Source organism: Hipposideros armiger, unplaced genomic scaffold, assembly GCF_001890085.2.
Source record: "Hipposideros armiger isolate ML-2016 unplaced genomic scaffold, ASM189008v1 scaffold_682, whole genome shotgun sequence".
Taxonomy (NCBI): Eukaryota; Metazoa; Chordata; class Mammalia; order Chiroptera; family Hipposideridae; genus Hipposideros; species Hipposideros armiger.
The window spans coordinates 325,971-330,497 of NW_017732032.1; positions in this window are offsets into that span (position 1 = coordinate 325,971).

Consider the following 4,527-nt stretch of genomic DNA (forward strand, 5'->3'; position numbering starts at 1 on the left):
AATCTTTTAAAAAAAATTTAACAATAGAATTACCATACGACCCAGCAATCCCTCTCCTGGGTATTTACCCCCAAAATGTGAAAACATTTATCTGTAAAGATATATGTACCCCGATGTTCACTGCTTTTTTTATGGTAGCCATGACATGGAAACAACCAAAGCGTCCTTCAATAGATGACTGATAAAGAAGATGTGGTATATATACACAGTGGAATACTACTCTGCCATAAGAAAAGATGAAATAGTACCATTTGCAACAACATAGATGGATCTTGAGATTATTATGCTAAGCGAAATAAGTCAGACAGGAAAAGTCAAGAACCATATGATTTCATTCATATGTGGGATATAAAACTGAAAACAACAAAAGAACAAGACAAACAAATGAAGAAACAAAAACTCATAGACACAGGCAATAGTTTAGTGGTTACCAGTGGTTAAGGGAGGTGAGGGGTGGTAGATTAGGGTAAAAGGATCAAATATATGGTGATGGAAGGAGAACTGACTCTGGATGTTGAGCACACAATGTGATATATAGGTGATGTGTTACAAAATTATACAACTGAAACCTATTTAAATTTACTAACAGTTGTCACCCCAATAAACTTTAATTAATAAAAAGAAAAGCCATTCTAACCATGAAAAAAAAGAAAAGAATGAAGCCACATCGAAACAGTCAAAATTCTTAACTGCTTTCATACTATTCACCTCCTCATTCCCATAAAGGAAACTTTGACTTGGGAGAATCTTCATTAGAACAAAGCAAGAGCCTACCTCCTTATGTCTTATATGGTTTCAAATGACTAAAAACCTCTGGCATCAGGAATTACATATTATAAAGAATAAAATGGATACAGAATGGCAAGTGTAAAACAACGTTAATGCAGAGAATGAATAAATGTGTAAAGGTCATCTCAATAGATGCAGAAAAATTATTTGACAAAATTCAACATCTATTCATGGTTTAGGGTGAAAAAAACTCAGCAAATGGGGCATAGAAGGAAACACCCTTAATCTGATAAAGGGCATCTACAAAAAACCTGCAACTAACATCATACTTAATGGTGAATGGCAGGAGCTCAGCTGGGCTAGAGAGAACTGAACTGCCAGGTGTCTAGAGTAGAGGATTAAAGAAACAAGCCAAAAATGAAAGTAACAAAAAAGCTTTTAACCACTTACTGTGATAGTATAAGCAAAAGGATAAAACCAGAGAAAGTACTGACTCCCCCACATTTATTTTCCCCACCAGTTGAGGGTCAGCTAGATCGGCACCGATGTGGGGGAGGGTTGTCTCACTGATTCGTGATCCCAAACAAAAGGCTCTTGCAGTTTCATGGACTCTGGCCAGGGGGAAGAAGAAAGGGGAGGGCTAGGCATGGAAAACTACTGAGTACTGAGTCACAGTGGGGAAAAGTGTCTTCAAGTTTTCCCTTTACACACCTCCTCTGTGAAAGGAGGCCTTCACAGGGGAATCCTGAGGAGACCCTTGCCCAAATTTGGGTGCCTGGGCTAGGAATGAAAATATGTGTAAGAACATGGCCAGCCAAAGGGATCTGAGTCCTTGACTGTAACTCCCTTTAGAGACTGCAATGCAGTCTGATGCGGGAAGGGCATGTCCCCTGTGAGGTAAGCCAGGCAAAGCCTTGGTAATTGCCTATGATCAGGCCTGATAAATCACACACAGGTTTTCTGGCCAGGAGCCAGGCTCCTCAGTGAATGCTTTCCCACTAAGATTAGGAATAAGGCAAGGCTGTATACTCTTACTACTTTTACTCATCATAATACTGGAATTCCTAGCCAGTGCAATCAGGCAAGAAAAATGAAATAAAAGGCACATAGGTTTGCAGAAGACATGATTGTCTACACAGAAAATCCAAAAGAATCTACAAATAAGTTACAGGAACTAACAAGTGACTATAGCAGGGTTGCTGTATAAGAGGTCAATACACAAAAATCAATTGTATTTCTTTCTTCTAGCAATGAACAACTGAAAAATAAAAATTTAAAAACATTATTTACAATAGCATCAAATAAACCATATAATACTTCAGTATAAATTCAGCAAAATAAGTGTAGATATGTATGATAAAATCTACAAAACATTGATGGAATAAATCAAGGCAGATGTAAAAATCATGGAGAAATATATAGTTTTAATAGATGTTAAGATAGCAATTCTCCCCAAATTCACCTATAGATAAATATAATACCCATCAAAAAAAATCCTAGCAGGGTTTCATAGAAATCAGCAAGCTGGTTCTAAAGTGTTTATGGAAAGGAAAAGGAAACACAATAGCCAAAATAGTTGTGAAAAAGAACCAAGTTGAAGGACTCACACTCCCTGATTAACTGACTTACTATAAATAAAGTAACCATAATAGTGTGTTATCAGCAAAAGTACAAGCACATAGATCAACGGGACAGAACAGAGTCCAGAAACAGACCCATATATACATGGTCAATTGATTTTTGACAAAAGTGCAAATGAAATTCAATAGTGAAAGAATAGTTTACTCAACAGTTGGTGCTGGGACACTTGGACATACATATGTTAAATAAAAAGGAGAAAGGAAGGAAGGAAGGAAGGAAGGAAGGAAGGAAGGAAAGAAAGAAGGAAGAAAGTTAGTTTTAGTTCATACTTAACATCTATATAAAAATTAGCTCATAATGGATCATAAACTTAAATGTAAAACCTAAAACTGAATACTCTAGAATACAAGAGAAAAATTGTGTACAAAAATCTATTGCATTCCTAAATACTAACAACGAAATTTCAGAAAAAAAATTAAAATAACAATTCCTTTTGCAACTGCAACAAAAAGAAAAAAATACCTAGGAATAAACTTAACTAAGGATGGGAAAGACCCATACACTGAAAACTATAAGACGTTTTTAAAAGAAATTGAAGAAGACACAAAGAAATGGAAAGACATCCCATGTTCAAGGATTACTGCAGGAGACCAGCTCCCACAGGTCCAGGGGAAAAGCCCTTAGGTGGAGACAGCATCGACGAGAAAAAAAGAAAAATGCGCGGAGACACAGAAGCGCTTTTTCAAGAAGAGAAGTGTCTCAGTTTATTGTTACAGCATGTCCCTTTTTATACCGGACAGTTGACCATTACATCATTGAGCTATTTTTTCCCAGAGATAAACCTTTACCCATCTGCCTTCTACATAGTTTCATTATTTCTTCCTTTCCAAGGTCTAGTCTCTTTAGAAGCTTGTCCTTCCTAAAGACTTACTATCTCATGCTATTTCTGTTACAAGGTACAGCTGTATTTGTTTCATACTAATGACTTAACTTACTTTGTCTTTACCTATGATGGTCAAAGCTGAATTCCAGCCTTGGCGCTGGAAGGATGTTTTATGGCCAATTAGTACTTATCTCAAACACCATAGCTGAGCAGAATCCTGAGACTACAGAGTGCATGTTTTGCTTATTACTAGGAGATTAGGAGACTAAGTGTGACTAAGATTGCTTTTAGTGTATAAAATAGAATTACAGTAATATATAAGACTTACTAGGTTGATTAAGGTAAATAAAACAATATCGGAAGGGGTATCAGGTCTTCATCCTACTGAGGGTGTCTAAATGGGAATCTTTATTCAAGGCACAGCGTTTTTTCCCACACGCTGGCCACACACACACCTGCTCCAGGCCAAGGCCACCCATCTCCCAAGGGATGGCGGTCACAACCTCTGCCAGCAAGCCGCTTCTCCCCCCACCCCGGGGGGAGAGGGGAGTGGGGAAGCAAATGTTCCCAAAGTGAGACAAAGTATAGCAAGTAGAAACTGCTAACAGGCTGGCAGTTCATTCTGTAACTTTCAAGGTTGTTTGTGACGGAGGCTTGCAGCAGCACAGTGGAGAATGAGATCTATCTAGCAACCTTCTCACACTGCTCACCTGGGCCTGAGAGCCTGTCAGCTTGTCAGCAGCCAGGCTTAACCCTTACTGCAGACCTCCAGCTCTCCACAGAAAAGGCCAATTATGACTTCTGTAGGCTATATTTTAACCAAATATTATTGAGATATTAAATGATAATTAGCCCATTCAGATTAAGCTGGTCATTTCCAAACTCAATTCTTTTAAAACTCTAAGACAAAGTGTCCCACACATCCAGCAGCTCCCGGCAAAGTGTCCCACACATCCAGCAGCTCCCAGCATATCCCCCTTTTTTATTTATTAGTAAGGCAAACCTCTGATATAATGAGGCTGCGGTTGGCAATGCGGTACGACTGTGCCTGTCCTAGGCGTCCTCCTCGAGGAATAGAATCTTACCCGTCATGGGCTAGCTAGCCATCTTGCGGCTAGGGCCTGTCTTAGGTTGATTCTTCCTGGGGGGATCTTACCCGTCATTGACTATCCAGCCATCCACAGCCGGCCCTCTACGACTGGTGCCTGCCTTAGGTCGTCCCTCACTTAGGGATCTTACGCGTCTTTGGCTAACCGGTCGTGTTAGGGGCCAAGCTTCGCGAAGCCAAACCTGGGGGAGGAAATGGAGTGCTGCTGTCTCCTTTATGTAATAAA